Raw genomic sequence first — 26700 nt, 5'->3', positions numbered from 1 at the left:
ACTTACTCATTGTGAGAGTGATGCCCAGATCTCCCAAGAGAGCCATGTTCTGTTTTCAGACAGTTCTGGTTCATGGACAGCCAGCTTTTGAATAATGTACCCATTTATGCTAATGTGACAGCAGGGATGTACAGGCTAATATCTTTCAGATATCATCTGGAATAACAAACTCTGGAGTATGCTCCAAGACAGTAATTTGTGTTGGAATTGAACTGACGTTGATAATCCACTTGAGCTTCACTCCTGCGCTTTTTAATATCTTCTTAATCCCTTGACTGACATTCATGCAACCCACTCCTGTCTGCATGTTTGCATGTATGATTTCAGGCAGAAGAAGCCAGCGGAGTTAATCTATTTTCTTATTGCTTTCTGCCTTATTGAATTGGCAAACAAGAATGGTCGCACCTGTAAGTCGCAGATAAAAAAAAAGCTTACATCTGTCGATCTTATGATATATTGCTTAATAAGAAGAGGAATATTTCACAAAGGCTGAGGTTGGAAGCAGGAGTAAAGAAGCATTATGTGTAAGGGATGCTAGACATCCAACAATTTGTTCTCCAAAGCCATTGGGGTACCATAAACCTCTAAAACATGTGGATTTGATCCAGTTGGGATGTTAAGTGTAAAAGCTCTCAAACCCAAACCTAACACGTCTCAGACCAGTCCATTTCTTTTTTAATTATGGAGAAAATTTTAAAGTTCAATTATTAGTCACAAGTAAGGCTTACATTAACACCGCAGTTAAATTACTGTGAAATTCCCCTTGTTGCCACATTCCAGTGCCTGTTCGGGTCAATGCACCTAACCGGCCTGTCTTTCGGATTGTGGGAGGAAACTGGACCGCCCAGAGGAAACCCACGCAGACACGGGGAGAGTGTGCAAACAGACAGTGACCCAAGCTGGGTCCCGGGCGCTGGGAGGCAGCAGTGCCAACCACTGTGTTGCCGTGCCACCCACTGCAGGATCACTGCATGGGTAACCAAGCAGGAGCCATCTGCATGCCTCAGGGTTTACCCCTCTTCCAGCTGGAGGGGCCCTTCAATTGGGAAGGTCGGCAGCAAGGGGAAGAAATAGCCCCGTGATAATTTCGTTTGACTATTGATCCCGAAACTCAGCTAATGTTCTGGGGATCCAGGTTTGAATCCTGCCATGGCAGATGGTGGAATTCGAATTGAATAAAAAAAATCTGGAATTAAGAATTTATTGATGACCATGAAACCAATGTCAATTGTCAGAAAAACCCAACTGGTTCACTGGTGTCTTTTAGAGAAGGAAACCTGTTCTCCTTACCTAGTCTGGCCTACATGTGACTTCAGAGTCACAGCAATGTGATTAACTCTCAACTGCCCTCTGAACAAGGGCAACTAGGGATGGGCAATAAATGCTGGCCACCAATGTCATATGAATGGATTAAAAAAAAAGTTAAAGGGAGGTGAGTGCTGTTGTGCAGAGGAGATAAGTGCTTTTCCAGCACTGCTTGTGGGTTAGGAGGAACAGAACTGCTTCATCTCAACTCCTCTATCCTGTCCTCACCAAACCAAGGCAATTCCAGAGCCACAATGGATCCTTTGCACACGATCGGGCACCATCCCTATGACCGGAACTCCTGCCACATCATCGGAACACATCTCTGCCAACACAGCTCCCCAACCCATGATCACCGACCCTGAGGCAATCATTAAATCACCCCTCACCACTGTCTCTGACCTCTCAATGACCACCTGCAATCATTACCCCGATCCCTGCTCCTCCAACACTCACATCCATACACAACAGTAGAAGATTTACTGTCTCTGGTTTGCTGTGTGAATAAGGCTAAAATACATTGGATAGATACAAGAAATTTAAAAAAAAACTACGTCTTAGCAAAATAACAGCAAACTGCATTCTTCCAAAAGCAAACTTGACCAAATGTATACATGATCAACTCCCTCCACATCAATGTGATATTGCTAATCAAGATTATATGCATCTAGAAGCCACTCTCCTAGGGATCCTTACAAGTAGCAGTAAAGTACAATGTTAATTTGGTTAAATAAAAGCATGATTTGATAAAGGAACACTAGGTCGCAAGTCCATACTGGATGTAATATATTTGCATAGCAGATTGACCAACATGACTGTTACCAAACCAAAATTTTACATTCAAATATCAAAAAAAAAACATTTCTTGGAAATTGAATGGGTAACCTGATTATAATAGGAGGGCCTTCTTACCAAATATGGGATTGTGATAAGGAGTGATCTATTATTTAGCATCCTCCACACTGTCTTTTAAATACACAACACCAAAAATTCATTGTAAATATCTCAACATGATTTGAAATGTGAGATTCGTTAGGGGAGAGTTATTGGTAGCAGTTCACATGAGGTCCATTTTGAACCAATCGAGTCTCGCACTGTTGCGGATCAAGGTGATATTCCTTTGATGTTTGATGGAGTCTGAGATCTCTAGTGCTTTTATTAAGTAAAAGTTGAAGTTTGGATTCTCTCGCAGAAATAAGCATTATTTAGCTTTTCGTTATTGGATATTATATAGCGTCACAATTTATACTCTTCATATAACCATAACATTGTGTGCTTTCCCATTATATTAAATGTATGTGGTTACTTAAAACTTAAACTGTCTAATCTAACTTTCCATATCAATAAATCTGCAAAACCAACTCCTATTCCATTTGGTGGGGGAATATTTTCTGAGGAGTTTCACCCAAATCTTTACAGTATATTAGAAATTACAATTTAAAGTTAATTTATTAGTCACAAGTAAAGCTTATATTAATGAAATTAAGTTACTGTAAAATTCCCCTAGTTGCCACACTCCGGTGTCTGTTCAGTTCAATACATCTAACTGAAAAAGAACTGGATTTTTGACTACTGGGAAGAAAGTAAGCCCCCTAACAGAGTTTTACTTCTTTTGGGCAGGAGGAGAGGTACTAGTTGGACTTTGCAGACCAAGTTACCTTGGCTGAAGTTTAGGGAATATTTGCTCATGTATCCACCAGGTCCAGTTGACTTCAGTGTGAGGTCTGCGAACGTACCTCAGTAGCCTATTCTGTAATGTTTACTGGCTGATGGGGCGCCAAGTCTGTCCTTCAAGCTAGTTTATGGTAGGAAACTTATAGAGAAAAAAAACTTTCGCTTTGTGGAGTTGACCGTCCATGGAACAAAATTCCTCCCACTGTTTGGGAATCATGGCCCAGTAAATACCAGGAGCCTTGACTCAGGAAACTTCCAAATCCTATCCAAGAGCATCAAATAAAGAGTCATGGAATCATAGAATCCCTACAGTGCAGAAGTAGGCCATTTGGCCCATCACATCTGCACTGGCACCGGTCCCACCCAGGCCCTATCCCCATAACCCTATGTATTTACCCTGCTAGTCCCCCGAAACAAAGGCCAAATTTTATATGGCCAATTAATCTAACCTAAACTAATTCAAGAAAAGCTTGAATTTATATAATCTCTCCCCTGATCCCAGGATGTCTCAAAGTATTTTACACAGCCAATGAAGAGTGGTTACTTTTGCATTGTATGAAATGGCAAAAGTCTCCCTCAATGTCAACAAAATGAAGGAGATAGTCATACACCTCAGGAAGCATAGTGTAGGACATTGTCTGTCTACATCAGAATGTAAAGAGAAGAATTGGCGAATGTGGACTGGGAGAGCGCGTTGGAGGGAGGGTCTGTTGAGGAGCAGTGGAGGATCTTTAAGGAGATCTTTCTTGGTGCTCAACGGAAATTTATTCCGATGGTCAAAAAGGATAGTAGGAGGAGAGGTAATAAGCCGTGGATAACGAAAGAGGTGAAGGAAAGTGTTAAACTAAAAGCGGAGGAATTTAGAGTAGCTAAGAGTAGTGGGCGAGAAGAGGATTGGGAGAGGTTTAAATGTCAACAAAGATTGACAAAGAAGTTGATAAGGAAGGGTAGGAGAAACTATGAAGCTGGGCTAGCGCTTAATATAAAAAAGGATAGCAAGAGTTTTTATAAATATATAAAAAGGAAGAGGCTGGCTAGGGTGAATGTTGGTCCTTTAGAGGATAAGAAAGGGGACCTAGTGGTAGGGGATGGGGATATGGCTAAGGTATTGAATAACTTTTTTGTTTCTGTCTTCACGGAGGAGGACGTGAATAATTTGCCGGGTGTTAGCGATGGAAAGGTGGTAGGACTGGAGGGTCTTAATGACATTACTGTTACTAGAAAGGCGGTGCTCGACAGACTGGAGGGGCTGATTGTGGACAAGTCCCCAGGACCGGATGGAATGCATCCGAGGGTTCTGAAAGAAATGGCGCAGGTGATAGTGGATGCCTTGGTGGTTATTTTCCAAACGTCGCTGGATTCCGGGGAAGTGCCGGATGATTGGAAAACGGCTAATGTTACGCCGTTGTTTAAGAAGGGTGCCAGGCAAAAGGCGGGGAATTATAGGCCGGTTAGTTTAACGTCTGTGGTAGGTAAAATGTTAGAATCTGTCATTAAGGAGGAAATTGCGAGGCATCTTGAAGGGAATTGCTTGATAGAGCAGACGCAGCACGGTTTCATTAAAGGGAAGTCGTGTCTGACAAATTTACTGGAGTTCTATGAGGATGTGTCTAGGGCGGTGGATAGAGGAGAGCCGGTGGATGTGGTCTTTCTAGATTTTTTAGAAGGCGTTTGACAAAGTGCCTCACAAGAGGTTATTGCAGAAGGTCGAGGGACATGGAGTTGGGGGTAGGGTGTTAGCGTGGATAGAGGATTGGTTGTCAAATAGGAGGCAGAGAGTGGGGGTCAACGGGTGCTATTCGGATTGGCGGATGGTGACTAGTGGAGTGCCCCAGGGGTCGGTGCTGGGGCCTCAACTTTTTACCATTTATATAGATGATCTGGAGGAGGGAACCGAGTGTAGAGTGTCGAAATTTGCTGATGACACCAAGATTGGGGAAACGGCAAATTGTGCGGAGGGTGTGGAGAGTCTGCAGAAGGATCTAGATAGGCTGGGCGAATGGGCCAGGAAATGGCAAATGGAATTTAATGTTGGCAAGTGTGAGGTGGTCCACTTTGGTAGGAAGAATGGTAGGAAGGACTATTACTTACAGGATGAAAAACTGCAGCAGGCGACGGTGCAGAGGGACCTCGGGGTCCTTGTGCATGAGTCGCAAAAACCCAGCTTGCAGGTACAGCAGGTGGTCAGGAAGGCGAATGGGATGCTGGCCTTCATAGCGAAGGGGATTGAATATAAAAGTAGGGAGGTCTTGCTGCAGCTGTATAGGGCATTGGTGAGGCCGCAACTGGAGTACTGTGTGCATTTTTGGGCGCCGCACCTGCGCAAAGATATTTTGGCCTTGGAGGGAGTGCAGAGGAGGTTTACTAAGCTGATACCGGAGTTGAGGGGGTTGAGCTATGAGGAGAGGCTGAATAACCTGGGCTTGTACTCGTTAGAGTTTAGAAGAATGAGAGGAGATCTCATTGAGACGTATAAGATGATGAATGGGATGGATAGGATAGAGGTGGAAAGACTCTTCCCGCTCAAAAAAGACAATAGGACTAGGGGGCACAGCCTCAAGATAAAAGGGGGGCGGTTTAGAACAGAGTTGAGGAAGAACTTCTTCACTCAAAGGGTGGTGAATCTCTGGAATTCTCTGCCCGTTGAAGTGGTGGAGGCTGCCTCGCTAAACATTTTTAAGACGCGGGTTGATGGGTTTTTGATAGGAGAGGGGATTAAGGGTTATGGGGAGAGGGCGGGAAAGTGGAACTGAGCAGCGACAGATCAGCCATGATCTTATTGAATGGCGGGGCAGGCTCGAAGGGCTGGATGGCCTACTCCTGCTCCTATTTCTTATGTTCTTATGTTCTTATCAACAAGGACAAAGTGGAAATGGTTGAGAACTTCAGGTTTCTTGGTGTTCGGATCACCAACAACCTGTCCTGGTCCCTGCATGCTGATGCTGTAGTTATGTAAGCCCATCAATGTCTCTACTTCATCAGGAGGCTAAGAAAATTTGGCATGTCTTCTACAACTCTTATCAACTTTTATAAATGCACCACAGAAAGCATTCTTTCTGGTTGTATCACTTGGTTATCAGTCTTGCTCTATGCAAGACCTCAAGAAACTACAAAGGGTCATGAATGAAGCCCAATCCATCACGCAAACTAGCCTGCCATTCATTGACTCTGTCTACACTTCCCGCTACCTCAGAAAAGCAGGCAGCGTAATCAAGGATCCCACACACCTGGACATTCTCTCTTTCACCTTCTTCCATCGGGAAAAGATACAAAAGTCTGAAGTCACGTACAAACCAACTCAAGAAAAGCTTCTTCCCTGCTAACATCAGACTTTTGAATGGACGTACTTCGTATTAAGTTGATCTTTTTCTACACCCTAGCTGTGACTGAAACATTACATTCTGCACTCTCTTCTTTCCTTTTCTATGAATGGTATGCTCTGTCCGTATAATGTGCAAGAAACAATAATTTTCACTGTATGCTAATACATGTGACAATAATAAATCAAATCAGCAGCTAATTTAGATTCAGAGTTGCAGACTTAAACTAGCCATAGTGTGAGGAAGTGTTTCCTGACACCATCTCTGACTAGCCTAGTTTTAACTTTAAGTTCAGGGTCACTTGTGTCAAAACCTGGTCAAGACGCCAAGTATTTATCAGTGACTCAGATTAATTGACACCTGATCCCTTAAAAAGAGGAACGACTGTGTGTGATGGTGGGGGATCAATTCTCACCAGCACTGCAGTATGTGCAAGCATAAAAGAAATCAATGAATTTATCTCAATGATGATCAAAGGTGAGCTGCCTTCTTGAACCGCTGTAATCCATGTGGTGCAGGTATACCCACAGTGTTATTAAGGAGGGAGTTCCAGGATTTTAACCTAGGGACAGTGAAGGAAAGGTTGACATATTTCCAAGTCAGGAGTGTGAGTTCTTGGTTGGGATCTTCCAGGTGGTGGTGTTTCCTGGTACCTGCTGCGCTTGCCTTTCCAGTTGGTAGTGACTATAGGTTTGAAAGGTGTTGTCTAAGGAACCTTGGTGAGTTCCTGCATCTTGTAGACTGGGCACACTGCTGCCACTCTGCACCAGCGGTGGAGCCAGTTAATGTTTGAGGATGAATTGGATTGTCCAGGACAAAGTGGGATGCTTTTTCTTAGATGGTGTTGAGCTTTTTGAATGTTGTTGGAGCTGTGCTCATCAAGGTGAGATGGGAGAGATACAAAAGGGCCCAGAGGGGCAATTTGTTTCACAGAGAGGTTGTTGAGTGTCTGGAACAAGCTGCCAGAGGTAGTAGTAGAAGCGGGTACAATTTTGTCCTTTAAAAAGCGTTTATACAGTTACATGGGTAAGATGGGTATAGAAAGATATTGGCCAAATGTGGGCAATTCGGATTAGCTTAGGGTTTTTAAAAAAAAATGGCATGGACAAGTTGGGCCGAAGGACCTGTTTCCATGCTGTAAACGTCTATGACTCCAAGGTAAATGGAGAGCATTCCATCACACTCCTGACTTGTGCCTTGTGGAGTCAAGCAGTGAGTTACTTACCGCAGGATTTCTAGCCTCTGACCTGCTCTTGTAGCCACAGTATTTATATGGCTGGTCCAGTTATTCCCCAGGTCTTCACCGCCTCAGCACCTTTTATGCATCTTACGTGGGCAGTCAGAGCATTGGTTTAATGCTTCATGTGAAAAACAGCACCTCCTATACTGCAGCATGGCTTCACTGCTGCACTGTCTATGGCAGCCTAGATTCTCTGCTAAATTATCTGGAGTGGGGAAGGAGAAGAACAAATCTGTTGCCTCTCTTTGCCTCTCATCTAGACTCTGATTAGGCACTGATAACATTCCAGTTATAGACTAAATGTAGATATATGAAATCACAAAGAAATTAGATTAGATGCTAAATCTAACTCTTTCATAAAGTCAGGCTAATGCTACAATGTTGTGAAGCTTGCACTTAAGGTATTATGTACTTAAGATGATTTCTCTGCTTATGTTGCTAAGAATCAACTTTATATTAATGCAAATATCTTATTGTAGGACTTCAACCTACTGTGCAATTTTAGTTGGGTAGTAATACCCTATTATCTCTTCAACATTATAACACACCATTATATCTGGAGGAAACTTGCATAACTGCCTTATAATTGGCAATTAAATTTCTAAATGGAAAAGTGTGAGGTCTTAACTTTTGGTAAGAAAAATATGGAGGTCACATATTTTTTGAAATTTAAGAACCTCAGCAGTGCAAATATACAATGTACCAATCACTAAAAGTATCAGCACGGGTAATTAGTTCATAAAAAAGCAAATTAAACACTCAGGTTTATCCCTGGAGAGAGAAAACTGTCAAGTAGGGAAAAGAAATTAAAAAAAAACCCTTTCACAACCACTGGATATCTCAAAGTGTTTTACTGCCAGTGAAGTACTTTTTGAAGTGTTATGATGCAAAAAAAATGCATTAGTCGATACACACATAGAAAATTCCAAGGAATGTTAAGCTGTCTGATCATAAAAACAAACTATAAAGTTGTTTGGACAGTAGTTAACTAAATAATTAGTCATGGGATTCAGTAAAGTGATCAGTTCAGCAGATGCGCCACTGTGTTTGGAAAACTCATTTTATTTGCTCTGTAGTTGAGGAAACAGTGAGTTTAGAATTTGGTTTTTGGGTGGCTTGGGGAGAGATACGAGTTGGGTGAGAAGCATGAAGTGAATGTTCAATGACTTGCTAGAAAACTGTGTGCAATTGCATATTGACCCCAAGTGAGAACCTTTGTGTGAAGCTACTGGTAGCGTTTCACTGGTTTACGCGACTGTGAAGATATTGCTGGCGTATGGATATCATGTTAATTTGAAATGTCTTTTTGAGTTTGTATTGCGATCTTTCTAAACATTTTAGCCGTGACTCTCCCACCTCGCCCGCCACAGAACTGGAGCGGACAAGGATCCGACAATGGAAATCTCCGTTGATCTTAGGTGAGAATTTCCAGTTCGCTCAAGCAAGGCCATAATATCCAGCCCATAGGGCCCTATTTCACTATTTTGATTCTGGGTCATTCTCTGGTGAGCGCGATACATCTAATAATGTATATCGGGTGGAGGAGGGAATGTCCAAGGCCTCTGACACGCGAGGGCCTGCCGGAAGCGAGGACTCAGCTGGTTCCAGGCTACACGCTGAGCCACTGAGATGAATTCTCCCTCAGCTGCTGGAGACAGGGAACAACAGAACCAGGGAAAGCAGGAGGGGCTCACTTCATTTATTATTGTCACATGTATTAACATACAGTGAAAAGTATTGTTCTTTACACACTATACAGACAAAACATGCTGTTCATAGAGAAGGAAAAGAGGGAGTGAGAATGTAATGTTACAGTCACACTGGGGTATAGAGAAAGGTCAACTTAACGCAAGTTAAGTCCATGCAAAATTCTGATAACAGCACGGAAGAAGCTGTTCTTGAGTCAGTTGGTTTGTGATCTCAGACTTCTGTATTTTTTTCTTGATGGAAGAAGGTGGAAGGGAGATTGTCCAGGGTGTGTGAGATACTTAATTATGCTGGCTGCTTTGCCAAGGTAGCGAGAAGTGTAGACAGAGTCAATGGATGGGAGGCTGGTTTGCGTGATGGATTGGGCTACATTCATGACCTTTTGTAGTTCCTTGTGGTCTTGGGCAGAGCAGGAGCCATACCAAGCTGTGATACAACCAGAAAGAATGCTTTCTATGGTACATCTGTAAAAGTTGGTGAGAGTTGTAGCTGACATGCCAAATTTCCTTAGTCTTCTGAGAAAGTAGACGTCTTGGTGAGCTTTCTTAACTATAGTGTCACAATGGGGGGATCAGGACAGATTGTTGGTAATCTGGCGACCTAAAAACTTGAAGCTCTTGACCCTTTCTACTTTGTCCACATTGATGTAGACAGGGACACGTTCTTCTTTACACTTCCTGAAGTCGGTGACAATCTCCTTCGTTTTGTTGACATTGAGAGAGAGATTATTGTTGCTGCACCAGTTCACCAGATTCTCTATCTTATTCCCGTACTCTGCCATGTCATTGTTTGAGATCCAATCCACTACGGTGGTGTCATCAGCAAACGTGAAAATCGAATTGGAGGGGAATTTGGCCACACAGTCATAGGTGTACGAGGAGTATAATAGGGGGCTGAGAGCACAGCCTTGTGGGCACGGTGTTGAGGGTGATCGCGGAGGATGTGTTGTTGCTGATTGTGAGTTAGGAAGTTCAGGATCCAGTCGCAGAGGGAGATGCCGAGGCCCAGGCCATGGAGTTTGGAGATGAGTATCATGAAAATAATGGTAATGAAGGCAGAGCTGTTGTCAATAAAAGGAGTCTGACATAGGTGTCCTTGTTATTGAGGTGTTCCAAGATTGGTACAGAGCCAGGGAAATAGCATCTGCTGTGGACCTGCTGAGGTGTTAGGTGAACTGTAGTGGATCCAGCAAGTCTGGGAGGCTGGAATTGATTCATGCCATGATTAACCTTTCAAAGCACTTCATAATAATGGATGTCAGAGCTACCAGCCGATAGTCATTAAGAAATGGAGCTTGGTTTTTCTTAGGTACTGGGATGATGTTCATCTTCTTGAAGCAGATATAGATCACAGATTGTTGTAAAGAGAGATTGAAGATATCTGTGAATATCTCCACCAACTGATCCATGCAGGATCTGAGTGCACATCCAGGTACCCAGTCCAGATCAGTTGCGTTCCATGGATTGACCTTCAAGAAAGCTGCTCTGACATCTGCAATGGTGGCCTCCAGATATAAGTTCATCCAATGCTTCCAGGGTGGAAGGCATGCTCTCGCTGACCTCTTGCTCAAAACGGACATAGAATGCATTCAGCTCACCAGAGAAGGGTGTACTGGAGCCTGGACTGACTGTGTGGCTGTTGGGAGGCATCCCAAAGCTTTCAGGTGGACCAGCTATTGCCCATCTTGCATGCTTTCCAGGCCAACACTGCAACAGTGCCATCTGCAGTGGGAAAGCTGGGTCAGGGTATCCTCAGTATGGGTGGCAGGCTCCAAACGATGGCCAAGTTACAGCAGGCCACAGCTGAGGGACTAAACAGGATTCTCGAGGCCTATGGCTGAGAGGTTCGAGAGCTTGCAGGAGACCCAGCAGAACAGCGCTGAAACACAGCGGGCTATATCAGAGCCATTGAGAATGTGGCCCAGCCTCAGAGAATCATGGCTGAGGGTTTGCAGAGCATAGCCCAGACTCAGAAGGCACTTGCTATAGCCATCGGTGGCCCCTGACTCAAGTGGCCATCGCAGAGGACTCAACACCAATTGGTAGGATGCAGGTGGTCCTTCAGGACTGGCAGTGCCAGGTGATGCTGGAGCTTCTGGAGTTCACTGCAGAAGCACTGCCGTCTCATGGAGTGACTCCAGGGGCCCACAGGAACCCCAAGGGAAGAGGAAGGGCTCGAGCCCTTGCTGGGGCTTTCCAGCCAGGATACTTTGATTCCCCCTTCCTGACACCGGGGCATCTCAGGGATAGTGGGATGAAGGGAGAGTCATGGAAACATCCCAGACACTCAGAAGCAGGCCAGGGCTGTCAAGGTCCAGGATCTCCAGAGGTCGCCTGCCACCCACATCACAGGCCATAGGGTGAGGTAGGCAGCTGGCCCCCTCCACCTCCAATGTACATTCTGGGGAGTCACTAAGATGTAGTGTTAGGCCACGTAAGGTTAGGAAGTTGTAGTTACACTGAGATGGTACGAGTGAAGGGCTGCACTAGTTAGAAAGATAATTAAGCACCTTAATGTTTTCTGTTCACAAGTTTTTATGTTAGAACCCTTTATTGCAATTATTAAATGTTTTTTCACCACCCACCTGTGACTAATTTGTCTCAGATTTGCCTCAAATAGGAATCCTCTTCCACTGATGATCACCGGAGAGATGCTTCATGTTGATGTCAGTTGGGGAGGCCCCTCAGTGCTGTGTCACTGAGAAAAGGAAGCCATTGATTCCCCAGACACACAAGCGAAACCCACCTCCCACCCCACTCGATCCAGGACCCTGTATGGGAGTTTCAGATCCCTTCCTCACTACACAGACATGAGCCCAGGTGCCAGCTTGAATGCGGAGCTCAGGTAGGATTCAGACTAGTTTGCATCAGAGCATCATCATAATGATGCTAAGTGAGTCATCATCACCCTCCTGCCTGCCAAGAAACTCACCAACACAGAGTTCCCAGGCCCACCACTCTGGTGTGACAATGTTGCAGGAGATAGAAGGAATTTTGGGGGTTGGGGGGGAGGTGGAACCCACAGACACAAGCCCCTCACGACTGAACCACCTGGTGATCAGAGCCTCCCGAGCCACCCTCAGATGCCTCATTTGACCTGGCAGCCCTCCAGCGCCTGTTGGTGTTCCTCGGCAAGCTCATCCTCTTCTTCCTCCTCCTCCTCTTCCTCCTCCTCCTGCTAGTCATCCTTCTCCCCAGCGACGCCCGCTGGTCAGTCTCCATGTCCTCCTCCTCCTCTTCCTCTCTGCTGAGCCAGGGTTGTGCAAAGCACAGCACACGACCACAATGCGGGAAGAGATCTCTGGGCTGTATTGGAAGGCTCTGCCTGCGTGGTCCAGGCATCGGAATTGCATCTTGAGGAGCCCAATGCACCTCGCCACTCTTGCACGGGTAGCTACATGGGCCTCATTACAGCGGGTCTCTGGCCTCAGACGTAGGCCTCCGCACAGGCATCATCAACCATGTCTGAAGTGGATCACTCATATCACTCACAAGCCACCCCTGCAACCTGGGCTCCTCCTCAAATGCCTCAGGGATGTCTGAGCTCCTGACAATGAAGCTGTCCTGCCTGCTGCCTGGATGTCTGGCGCAGATGTGCACAATATTCATTTTATGATCACACACGAGTTGAACATTTAGGATGTGGACCCCGTTTCTATAGATGAATCTTCGTGCATTCTGTAGGAGGGTCCTGAGGGCAATGTGTGTGTGCAGTCGATGGCCCCCTGTACCTTAGGCATTCCCGCAATGGCTGCGAACCCTGGAGCCCGGGCTTCCTGATGGGCCTGGTCCAGGTTAAATTTGATGTACTGCCCAGCTCGGGCTTCAGTGACCTGCCTGTCACAGGTGTGCCACAGGCTTCTCTGCCAGGGGTCTGGAAGGAGCCAATCACATAAAAGTTCAGGTCAGCCGTCAATTTGACAGCCACCAAGAGTGGGTGCCCCCCCCCCCAACATCTTAGGTGCCAGGTCCTGCTACAGGATGCACAGATGTTACACTGTCTCCTTTGGGAGACAGAAATGTCAGCAGCACACGGTGTCTGACATTTGATCAAATGAGACTGGTGTATGGAACTGCCTGGGTCTTTGCTCGCTCCTTCTCCTGTGCCCTACCCTCTGGGTGAATGGCAGTCACGTCTGCCTTTGGCGGTCAGCTCCATCTGCTCCTACAAGTGATAAGGCCTGGGCCTCCTGTGTCCACAATTCTCCCTCCAGTTCCTCCTCCTCAGCTCCAACGGCAGCCAAAAGAACAAGAAGATTGGTCGGTTGCATCGCAAAAGCCATCTCGTCACTCCGAAGGGGGATGGGAGGGGAGATGGAGAGAAACACATGTAGAGGTTAAGGAACACTGCTTGTCCCTAGCACACCAACAGTCACCCCCCAATCCCCCCTGCCGCATGATCCCCCAAATCACAACCCCCTCAAATCCCCCAGCCACAAGCTCCCCAAAATCACTGACCCCCCCAATTCTCCAGCTACATGCTCCCTACAATCACAGCCCCTTGAAAAGTTGAAAGGCTACAGCAGTGTAATTTGCAAGGGCTTTCTGCACATCCTTCAGCTGGAAGTGAGCTGAGTGCACTAGGACCCAGCAGCACCACAATACCTGAGGTCAATGCTGAGACCCCGGTCCATGCTGCAAGTCAGACATTGGAGACCCTGCAGAGCAACAGCACCACCCCTCCCCCACATACTCGCAGAGCTGACACCGACCCAAGAAAGAAAATGGCCGCAATGCAAGAAAATGGTCACAACGCTGATGTGAGCAGCAGAGAGCTGTCGGACGCTATGCACTTACTGCCTCACTAACCCTTATTGATGGAAAGATTGAATTGGATTTTTATGGAGCTTGTCTGTTTCGCGCCAATTCCGGATTGGCAAATGCAATGATAAAGGGGCAAGTGCTGGTAAAGTTGGGCGTGCAGGCCATTAAGTCAATGTGTGCAAATGCATTTAACTAGCCATTGTGCCCATTTCGGGCGTGGCCCCCATTGCACCCATTTTCGGGCCTTGGTAAAGGGGGAACCAGCGCGGAGGCAGGCATGGATCGCACTACTCACCTCATACCCGCCTTTACTAAGTTTTCATGCCTGAAAATGGGTGCAACTTGATGGTAAAATTGGGCCCTTGGTCTGGTGTTACACCATTCTTTTCTTTTGTTTAAAATCTATTTTATTCTTTGTATGTTGGGAAAACAAAGTAGTTTACGGAATTTATATTAGTATTGATCAACATTAGAAATAAAATATAATTTTATGTAGGTTTAATTTGATATTTCTGTGCCTGGAAGGGGCCTATATTTAAATTCATGCTTGACAAAAGTGTTTGCATGTGTGGGCATTGGTAAGTTCCAATTGTGACTCTATTGTGCTTAGAGAGAGTTAAGTGCGAAGAATTAGTATAGTTGCAAGGGTGTTCCTTAGCAACAGGAGGCCTACTTGTGAGGGAGGAGCATTTTCCATTGTTCATTGGTTAATTGGAAGTCATAAAACGGATCACTGAGGATTGGGCAGCTCTCCACTCTGACAGGAGAAGCCAGGTAGGACAAGGACTTGCAAAGATGCAGACTTCCTCAGAAACAACATACAGTCCAGACAACCGGGGAATTGGGACAGAAAGCATGTTTTCAGAAGACATGAAGTTAAGTAAACAGAGACTAAAATATTTTTCAGAAGAATTCAAGGGCGAGTGCACAAAGTGTTCTGAATTAAAGAGACAATTGCATTAACAGGATTTCAAAAGAGGACAGACATCAAAGATAGCTAAAACATTTGATGCAATTTTAATAAGAATCTGGAAATTGAGAGTTAAAGCAATTGTGACAGATTGAACAGCAGTCAAGACAAAGAACTTCTAAAGGGGTTAGAGTAAAATCCTGGACTGGATTCATTATTAAAAGTGCAACAGAAGCTTAGTTTAAAAGCGTCATTTGAAAAACCTGGATTGGATTATGGATTGCAAACTATTAAGCGAGAACATTATTATTGGCTATGTTAAAGAATGTTTTTGGGAGTGGAGTTTGGCAACTCTTGTCTGTCGATCATCTGAGTAGATTCTGAGGAAAAAAAAACACGTGCTGTATCTTGGGTTCGGAGGGGACTGCATATTTAACCACAATTATCTTGTGTGCTTAAAAGGGACTTTGTGTGTTAATGAGAATATTGTGGTTTAAAGATGCACTTTGTAATCTATGTTATCCTTAAAATCAATGTGTAATTGTTAAGATATGGGGGGAGGAGTAAAGGAATATTGTCCAATTTTTTCATGTTTAATAAATATTCATTCCTTGTAGTTAAAAATAATTAGCTGTCCTGATATTGTGCTATCATAGAATCACAAAATCCAACAGTGATGAAGGAGCCATCTCACCCTTCGCGTCTGCACCAACCAGAATCCCACCCGTGCCCTATTCCCATCACCTCATGCATTTACCCTAGATAGTTCCTCTGACATTGAGGGAGAATTTAGCATTTACCAATCCACTTAATCTGCACATCTTTGGACTGTTGGAGGAAACCAGAGCACCTGGAGGAAACCCACGCAGACATGGGGAGAATGTACAAATGCCACATAGACAGTGACCTGGGTATCAAACCTGGGTCCCTTTTGCTGTGAGGCAGCAGTGCTAATCACTGTGCCACTGTGGCACCCACATGTTCCTCCATGTTTGATAAAGAAAAAGTAAACGTTCTATTCTGGGTGGTCCACTTTGGTAGGAATAATGGTAGGAAGGATTATTACTTACGTGGCGAAAAACTGCAGCAGGCGACGGTGCAGAGGGACCTCGGGGTCCTTGTGCATGAGTCGCAAAAACCCAGCCTGCAGGTGCAGCAGGTGGTCAGGAAGGCAAATGGGATGCTGGCCTTCATAGCGAGGGGGATTGAATATAAAAGTAGGGAGGTCTTGCTGCGGCTGTATAGGGCATTGGTGAGGCCGCAGCTGGAGTACTGTGTGCAGTTTTGGGCGCCGTACTTACGCAAGGATATTTTGGCCTTGGAGGGAGTGCAGAGGAGGTTTACTAGGCTGATACCGGAGTTGAGGGGGTTGAGCTATGAGGGGAGGCTGAATAAACTAGGCTTGTACTCGTTAGAGTTTAGAAGAATGAGGGGAGATCTCATTGAGACGTATAAGATGATGAATGGGATGGATAGGATAGAGGTGGAGAGACTCTTCCTGCTCAGAAAGGACAGTAGGACTAGGGGGCACAGCCTCAAGATAAAGGGGGGGGCGGTTTAGAACAGAGTTGAGGAAGAACTTCTTCACTCAAAGGGTGGTGAATCTCTGGAATTCTCTGCCCGTTGAAGTGGTGGAGGCTGCCTCACTAAATATTTTTAAGACGCGGGTTGATGGGTTCTTGATAAGGGAGGGGATTAAGGGTTATGGGGAGAGGGCGGGAATGTGGAACTGAGATCAGCCATGATCTTATTGAATGGCGGGGCAGGCTCGAAGGGCTAGATGGCCTACTCCTGCTCCTATTTCTTATGTTCTTATGTTCCCATCCAGTTATGACATTGTGTAATATTGGGACTGTAACATTGTGTTAGATGTTCATCAGCAGACTCCTGTGAACTTGACTTTCTTCCACGGGTTCCTAAAAAATAGTTAAGATCTATCAAGTCTGATTTCACTCTGGGTTTGACCAGTCCAGTGTTGACAGCAGCTGGTATCAGAACAATTAAAACAGAGAGAGTATTTTCACTTCCGGGAAAGAACAAAGTTGTAGACCCTCAATATAGGATAGTCTCCACAAAATCAAATAAGGAATTCGGAAGAAATTTTGTCACTGGCAAAATAATGGAAATGTGAAAGTAATTTTCAAAGAGACTAGCTGAGGTGAAAAGTGTCGATGAATTTAATGAGAAACATGCGGTCAGACCCCATTTGGAGTATTGTGAGCAGTTTTGGGCCCCATATCTAAGGAAGGATGTGCTGGCCTTGGAAAGGGTCCAGAGGGAGGTTTCACAAGAATGGTCCCTGGAACGAAGAGCTTGTCATATGAGGAACAGTTGAGGACTCTGGGCCTGTACTCATTGGAGTTTAGAAGGATGCGGGGGGGTGGGATGTCATTGAAATTTACAGGATACTGTGAGGCCTGGGTAGAGTGGACGTGGAGAGGAGATTTCCATTAGTTGGAAAAACTGGAACCAGAGGGCACAACCTCAGGCTGAAGGGACGATCCTTTAAAACAGAGATGAGGAGGAATTTCTTCAGCCAGGGAGTGGTGAATCTTTGGAACTCTTTGCCGCAGAAGGCTGTGGAGGCTGGGCCATTGAGTGTCTTTAAGACAGAGATAGATAAGTTCTTGATTAATAAAGGGATCAGGGGTTATAGGGAAAAGGCAGGAGAATGGGGATGAGAAAAATATCAGCCATGATCGAATGGCGGAGCAGACTGATAGGCCGAGTGGCCTAATTCTGCTCCTATATATTGTGGTCTTATGGTATATGAAGGATTAGGCAATAGAAAGTTTTGTAAAAAGCATTAGATGAGGGAAAACGAGAGGGACCTCTAAAATATAGACTAGCTTATACTGAATGATGCATTCCTGTGCTATTTATTTCCTGTAATTTGAAGAAACACTATTATACCTTGTTATGATCTCAGATGGTGTTACTGCTGTACAAGACAAATTCTAGGGTGGAATGTCACCTGATAGCTTCTAATTTTTTATTAACCCACAAACAAAAAAAATATAAATTAAACATACAGAGGGATCTGGTCATGCAGGTCTACAGTTCCCTAAAAGTGGCAAGGTAAGTTGCCAAGGTGATTATGAAAGCAAATGGCACGCTTGCCTTCATTGACTGGGGCATTGATGACAAGAGTTGGGAAATCATGTTGCAGCTATATAAAATCTTGGTTAGGCCGCTTTTAGAGTATTGAGTTCAGTTCTGGTTGCCACAATACCAGAAAGACGTGGACACTTTGGAAAGAGTGCAAAGGAAGTTCACCAGGATGTTGTCTGGCCTCGAGAGTGTTGACTGTGAGGAGAGACTGAATAAACTCGGATTGCTTTCACTGGAACGATGGAAGCTGAGGGGAGACCTGATGGAGGTCTACAAGATTATGAGAGGCATAGACAGGGTGGGTAAACAGAGGCTTTTTCCCACGGTGGAAATGTCAATTACAAGTGGGGACAGATTCAAGGCGAGGGGGGAAAGATGTGTGGGGGAAGTTGGACTGGTTACCCCAGTCCAACACCGGCATCTCCACATCAGGAAGTTTTTCACGCAGAGTGTGGTGGGTACCTGGAATATGCTGCCAGAGGAAGTGGTGGAAGTAGGCACATTAGCAACATTTAAGAGTTTTCTGGATGGGTACATAAATCAGGAGGGAATAGAGCAAGTAAGGGCAGGTTTTCATTTTAGCTTAGTTAGGGCATCGTGATCTTGGAGGGCCGAAGGGCCTGTTCCTGTGCTGTACTTTTGTTTGTTCTCGCTTGGCTCTAAACCTAAACTTAAAGCTGTACTTCATTCTTAACATGCAGAATTACAAATACAATTTACTTCTTATGGGGTCCATAAATATCTTCAGCATTAATATACACCATCACAACTTAGGCTTTTGTTTGGTCAATGATCAATAACTCTGACTCAGCTATGTGACAATGTAGGGCTGATAATTTAGGCATTTTGTTTTGTGTTTTTATTTCCCCCCAGAAAGAGCGTTCCTTTGTTTGAAGGAGACCTTAGAGCCAATATTCCTGACTCAGCCTTTAGGATTTGAGCATATTTTTGAACATTTCAATTACCATTCAAAGCTATCTTCTTTTTATTTGAGAGTTCAATCACAGATTGCAACTCAGTATTCAGTGCTGCGAGCTCACCAGGATCAATATGTGACAAGAGTATTCATCAAGGGCACCAGATGAATCTTAAACCATTTCACCTTAGCTCCTGATGAAGGAACAAACTGGCTTGACTAACGGGAATGAATGATGTCCAAGTTTGGCTCTCCAGGTTGCGTTATCCAACCAGTTCCAGATTATACGGTCTTTATATTATAAAATCTCATATCAAGAGCCACACAAAAACACTGTGTGAATGAATTAACCCTTCCCTGTCAAAGACCAGGACAGGTGATCAAATGCTTGGTCAAAAACATGGAGGGGAGGGGGGGCGTTCTCTCGTCCTGCCCATCACAAGTAATGGGCAGTGGGGAATGAGGGGGGGAGACAACGCATAAGTCCTTTGATCTCACGCGGGATGGAAGGACAGTGGGCTGGATAATGTAAAGGTCCATTGACCTCGGGTGGGATGGAGGGGCAGGGAGGGTGGACCACGCAGAGATCCATTGACCTCGGGCGGGATTCTCCGCTTTTGGGACGAGCGCGGTCGGGGAATCCCACGCATACTACTCACAGTGTGTCTTGTAGAGAGAGTAACAGAGTGACGGAAATGTTCAATGAGTGAATTCCACAGCTCGGGCAGTTGAAAGCAATTGGAGCCTCGCAAAGTGGTGATGCCAAAAGGGCACAGTGATCTCAGAGGGCTGCAGAGCTGTGGAGAAATTAGACGAATTTGAAGACAGAGATATTTAAAACCAAGATGTTGTTAGACAGGAAGCCAGTGCAAGTGAGCACACGGGTGAAACAGATCAAATGAAGAACTGAAGCCTAAATTCTTTACTGCTGGAATAGTAAGAATGTGGTACACGCTGACTTATAGATCAAAGCAAGATGTTCCGATGTATCAAAGAGGAGGATTGATTCATGAAGGACAAGGAAATTGAGTGCTGGGAGGGCAGGTTGGGAAAGGGAAATAGAGTGGGATAAGACCTCATGGAGTGTAAACACCAGCATAATTAATCATTGGGATAAATGGCCTTTGCTACGGATTCTATTCAAAATAATTACACATTTCCTAACTAAATGCTGCAATTGAAATCTGATCTATTGTGACCTTACTTCATAAAGGTCATCAGCTTGCGACAGCATGCCTTCAACTTCATTGTTTGTTACAGGCTGGATCTTTGCACTAGATGGCAATGAATCATAAAAAAGGGAGAAGTTAGCCCTGAATGAGTCAAATAGTCCGAGATAATTGGGCTATGATATGAGAGAACTCATGAATTGTTTATATAATAGGTTAAAAGAGGGGAAGTAGATAATTGAAGCCAGTTAACTGTGCAGCCAGTATGATTAATGGCCTGAAATGCATATTATCAATTCAATCCAACTTAAAGGGCAAAACAAGAAGCAAAGATTACCCACTGGAGGAGATATCATGACTGGGATTTTTCCAGTGTTGTTACTGCAATGACTTCAATCAGGCCATTGAGATTGGCCTATTGGAATATGAACTCCCTGATTAAGGAGTCAATTGATGGGCCAATCAGGGAGTCTTTTCCTTGTATTTAACCAGGAGTGTCAATTCCTCTGGCACTCCCGGAGGTAGACTGCCGGCTGCGAGCACTCTGTGTACTGCTGTTAGAATTTAAATAAAGGGATTTTGGTGTAGGGACTTCTGCCTCTGAAGACTTATTACAGTTACCATAGCTGGATGTAACACGATATGTGAAGAATTTTCAACTTTGTCACAAACGTTCAAATTTGTTTTTTCAAACTGAATGTCAACTATATGCCCTGCTTGATTCTCCTAGCTATTAATGCCCCTCTCCATCTTCCTCCCTCATGGCACTGTGGGTGTACGTATGCCAGATGGGCGGTTCAAGAAGATGACTTGGGACCATCTTCTCAAAGGCAATTAAAGACGGACATTAAACATTGGCCTAATCAGAGTCATCCACAGCCTCTGGAAGAATAAAAAATGAAGTCAATGGGAAGGAACAGTGAGTTGAAGGGTGTGATCTTGCTGGCCATTCACAGCCCGCTATCGCTGCAAGCAAGGATGGTCAATTTGGCGTCCAGCCAAATCTACATTCACAGCAGCAGGATCAAACAATCCTGCTGGCGTGAATAGCCATAGATTCTGCCCAAAATCTCTAGCAAATGCCTGATCCATAACCACTAGAACATTAATCCCCAGAAGTATATTGAGGAAATTGCTATTAATTACAGAAAACATTGAACGCCTCAGATCAGGGACATTTTGAGACATGATTTAAGAGAGGTGCTTCAAATTACAGAAGGTTTTAATACAGGCATTTAATGGAAAGGTAAAGAAGTGAAGGAGAAAAGAAAAGAAGGATATATAAACTGGGCAACATGAGGTAGGGTTACACAGACAAGTTGGGTCAAATGGTTTGCCTCTGTGCTGTAAATCCTCTGTCAATCAATGTACCTAAGGGGATTCAGTTCCCATTAGCAGGAGGGTCTGTAACCAAAGGACACAGAGTTTAAAAACTGGCAAAACAGGGGAGTTGAGGAGAAGTGACTTTACAAAATTAGGTTATTAACTTGTGATCTGGAATGCATTGGTTTAAAAGATAACAATTTCAATAATAGCTTTCAAAAGGGGATTGGATAATTAACTGAGAAGGAAAGAAATGCGGCACCATGAGGAAAGAACAGGGCAGTGGAACTAACTGCTCAGGTCTTTCAAAGATATGATGGGCCAAATGGCCTCTTCCCACAAATGCATGATTCTGTTCCTGCATATTTGACTTCTCTGTGCAATGTTAGATAAGCTTTGCAGAGAGATGGATATAAATATTATGTTAATTAGATCCTGCTTTATAATTTCATTGAATTACAAATGGACACTCAGGATGTTGTGACATCAAGTCCCAATTTTGATTTATTCTCTCATGCGATGTGGCTGTCATTGACAAAGCCAGCACTTATTGACCATCCCTAATTTCTCTGAGAAGGTGATGATAAACTGTATTTTTGAACTGCTAAATCCGTTTGATGTAGGTGAGCCCACAATGCTCTTAGTGAGGTAGTTGCAGGATTTTGACCTAGAGACAGCGAAGGAGAGGCGATATAGTTCCAAATCAAGATTGTGCGTGTCTTGGAGGGGAAACTTGGAGATGGTAGTGTTCCCATATACCTGCTGCCCTCGTCCTTCAAAGTGGTAGAGGTCACAGGTTTGAAGGATTTGAAAGTTGGATAAATATCTTCAGACAAATTCTGCAAGGTTTTGGGTGCACAGTGAAACCCCCCTCTTGAAATGTGCCAGCTGCAAAGACGAGTATAATTTCACTGTAAAATGACTGCTCTTTAATGAAGCCACTACTATCCCAGTAGACACGGCATGTTAAAATTGACCCCAAAATAATGGAGGCAAAGACCTTTGGAACCACTTAATTGGATGCCACAATGGACTAGGGCACTAATGTGTGAAAATTATAACTACCAACTGGTCAGTCAAGTTTGTTCCATATTATGAGTGATCTGTTAAGCTGCACAAACACTGATCACCTACACAGAGCCACGTAATGTCCCAAGACTGCTGAAGATCTAGATAAACGCCCAGGTCAATTAAGGTTGGTAGAATGAATGGCTATTTGTACTTGTAATTACCTTGTAACATAGTAAATATGACCAACAGCTCACACAAAGGATGAGGCTGGATACTTGGATTTGGCATTATTATCCATTAACTGCTTCAATTACCTGAACATTTTGAAGAACATCAAGCAAGATTCACAGGTAGATTGTGATGGATTATATCATGTAATTATGTTGTGCAGTCCATGCATAACGTCGTCATACAATCCCTACAGTTCCGATGATCGAGTTTGCATCAACCACAATTCCATCCAGGCCTTATTCCTGTAACCCCCCACAGCTTTACCCTGTTAATCTCCCTAACAATTGGATCAATTTAGCACGGCCAATCAACCACACCCACACATCTTTGGACTGTGGGAGGAAACCAGAGGAAACCCACACAAACACGGGGAGAACAGACAATCTCTACATCGGCAGTGACCCAAGGCCAGAATTGAACCCAGGTCCCTGATGCTGTGAGGCAGCAGTGCTAACCAATCTGCCACCGTGCCGCACATAATAAATCTTTTAGCAGAAATGTGACTCTGGTCACCTTAACAAATGTGAATTAATAATTTTTCTTTATACTCCACCTCCCACATTCAAAAATTAGAAGGTTTCACACGTGGTGAGTGCACAAAGCTTACTGTTGACCAATTATTACCAGAGTTTAACCAATGTAGGTTGAGTTAGGACATCAGGAGGCCAACTAACCTTCACTTTCTCAATGCTATTCTGAACTGACTTATCAATCTATTCTACTTACAAGCTAGCATTGTTATTTACTCATTGACTTTGTCCTGTCACAGGGGGAGGGGATTCTCCAGGCCTGCCAGCCTCGATCGTGAATCACAATGACACATTGTTGGTGGAAAAGTGTGTTTTGTGCTGGGTGTCAAACCCGCTGTGACCCTTCCAGGCCATACTGTTGGCCTTGATCGATTTCCTGCCCGCAATCCACAGAGGTAAATATAATTAGCGGGCTTGCAGCCCGAGTCAAATAGGCCCAGCGGAATCTGCAGCGGGAGGGCTTTCGTACAAGTGCTCAAGAACGAGGATCTGGCGTGTTGGACCCCAAGGGTCATGGAAGCATCTCCAACCCCCCAGCAATGAGAGGCATCCCCCTCCCACTTCCCGCTGCACAGACATGACGCTAATCTGATCTGACCCCTCCACTCAAGCCCCCTCGCCCTTCAGACCTCCCACTTTAGGTGTCCAGATCACCAACAACCTGCCCTGGTACCCCCATGCCAAAACTATAGTTTAGAAAGCCCACCAATGCCTCTACTATCTCAGAAGACTAAGAAATTTGGCATATCAGCATGACTCTCACCAACTTTGAAAGATGCACCATAGAAAGCATTCTTTCTGGATGTATCAGAGCTTGGTACGGCTCCTGCTCTGTGCAAGATTGCAAGAAACGACAAAGGATTGCGAATGAATCCCACTCCACTTCTCAAACCAGCTTCCCATCCATTGACTCTGTCTACACCCCCCCACTGCCTGGGAAAAGCAGCCAGCATAATTAAGGACTCCATGCACTCCAGACATTCTCTCTTTCACTGTCTTCCATTGGGAAAAAGATACAAAAGTCTGAGGACGCATACCAACTGACTCAAGAACAGCTTCTTCCTTGCTGCCATTAGATTTTTGAATGGACCTACCTCTCATACCCTAGCTATGAATGTAACACTACATTCTGAACTCTGTCCTTTCCTTCTCTATGATCAGTATGCTTTGTCTGTATTGTGTGAAAGAAACAATACTTTTCACCATATACCAATACATGTTACAATAATAAATCAAATCAAAATCACTCTGCCTCCCTTCAGCCCACATATCTTGGCAGTGCCAACAATGCACTGTTCCCCATCTCATTTTATACATCTCAATCATATCCCTAAACGTGGAGAGAGAAAAGTGCTAAATTTTTGAGACATGATGATGTTTCACTAGCTCTGACGAAGGGTCATCCTGACCGAAATTTTGGCTCTATTCTCTCTTCATAGATGCTGTCAATCCTGCTGAGATTTTCCAGCACTTTCAGATTCCAGCATCCACAGTATTTTGCCTTTATCAGTCATGTCCCCCTTCAGCCTCCTCTTCTCGAAGGGGAAAAAAAAAGCCAATCTCCAGTCTTTCTTCTTAGCTCAAACTCTCCAGCTTAGGCAACATTTTGGTAAATCTCCTCTGCGCCCTTTCCAGTGCTATCACATCCTTCCTATAATGTGGATTCCAGAACTGTGCACAATATTCTAGCTGTGGTCTACCTTCATCTGCTAATGCAAGAAGTAGAGGGAGAACATAAAGAAATCTAGACAAAATGAAAGTATTGGACATGGGAATTACTATTCTACCTCAGTATGCAATTAAAAGAAAGCTGAACTTGGGGCAATTTAGACTTTGGGTGACTATGAAATGATTGATATTGGATCAGACACGTATTATACATCTTTTACAATTTAATTTCTATTCGGTTTAACGCTTAATAGAAACCCATTGTAGTCTATTTCTCAGCCAAATCACACTAATAACTGACTTCAATTTTATTATCAGGTTTAACCCTTGTTTAGAATAACCCTTGCTGAGGATAATGCTTTGCACTCCAATGCTTCCTATTCACTATCCCAGTAACTTAAGTTAATGATGAATGGACACATGAAAAAAAAGTTTGTCTTGAAAGCCTCTGATATATGGCAATTGGACCTTAATGAGACTGGAGAAAAGGTCGAGGTTAAAAAGAAGCTCGCTCAAAGTAAATTGCGCTGGCTTCAAGAAAGACCGCTGGAGGCTCATCTCATCAAAGATTGTCTTTAAAGGACTTTGGTTCATTGATCATTAAAGAGCAGCAAAATCTAGATTATCCTGGTGGGGGAATCAGAAGGTCACTATCATTACCATCCAATTGGGCATTTTGCCCGACTCAGCCGTGGTTCAGCGGCTGATGAATCACACTGTACCTCAGCACAGCGTTTGAAGGCTGTGTTTCACTTGGTATTCAGTTCAGGGCTAACCATAGAATCATGCTGTTGAACTTGCTTCCACCAACTTTTTAAGCGGTGCAGATCCAGAACTGAACAATGCACTGTGCAAAAAGCAAAATAACTGGCTTAAGATAATATAAACAAAATAACTGGCTTTGTTGACCATTGTCTCTGTGCCCTCTTACTGCCCCTTCAGCGAGCAGGAACAGTTCCTCTCTTCATTACTTCCAACATCCCCATTACAATCTCCCTTCTTGATTTCTCTAGTCTCTCCATATAATTGAATACTTGCATCCACGGTATTCCGGCACTTTCACCAAGGTTTTCATATCCTTTCTCAAGCGCGCTTGCCAGAATTAGACACCATACTCTAATTGAAGGCTAACGTGTGCTTACCATTACCTTCTGGCTTTTGTACTCAATGCCTTCATTTCTAAAACCAAGAGTCCTAGCTGCTTTTTTTAAGAACATGCTGTGCTGCCATTATAAAGATGTCTGGATGTGAACCCTGGGTTTCTTTAATCCTGCAACGCTGATTTTGCCTGCCCAATTCTTCTGGAAAATCGGCCACTCCACGCTTCCCGACAATGTAACAGCACCACCTCACCAGTCTGTCCGTGTAATGGTGTAGCCGGGCTCAGGGTGTCAGTCTTGCAAGCAAACACTGTTAGACTGGAACCAAAAGAGAAAACGCTGGAGAATCTCTGCAGGCCTGGCAGCATCTGTAAGGAGAGAAAAGAGCTGATGTTTCGAGTCCAGATGACCCTTTGTCAAGAAAGTGGGAGATGTTTATACTGCAGGGTAAGGGAATGAAAGATGGTTCATAGCCACAAAACCCAGGGGGAAGGCTGCTAATGGCAGCCCATAGGGAGAATAGAAGGTGTGAATTGCCAAACGGCGGAGAAGATAAAATCAGAGGGTAAACTATGGCAGATGAAGATGGGGTGGGAGAGAAGGAAAATTGAGAAAAAGGAGGAAAGGGGAAGCAAAGGGGAAAAAAAGGTAAGAAAAGAGGGGATAAAAAAAGGAGAAAGAGTGGTGGGAGTGCTCAGATTCCAGCATCCGCAGTAATTTGC

This window comes from Carcharhinus amblyrhynchos, chromosome 5 (assembly GCF_965287045.1).
Source record: "Carcharhinus amblyrhynchos chromosome 5, sCarAmb.v2.hapA, whole genome shotgun sequence".
In the NCBI taxonomy this organism is placed as follows: Eukaryota; Metazoa; Chordata; class Chondrichthyes; order Carcharhiniformes; family Carcharhinidae; genus Carcharhinus; species Carcharhinus amblyrhynchos.
The sequence above is the reverse complement of the archived record's forward strand: the minus strand, read 5'-3'. Positions refer to the sequence as shown.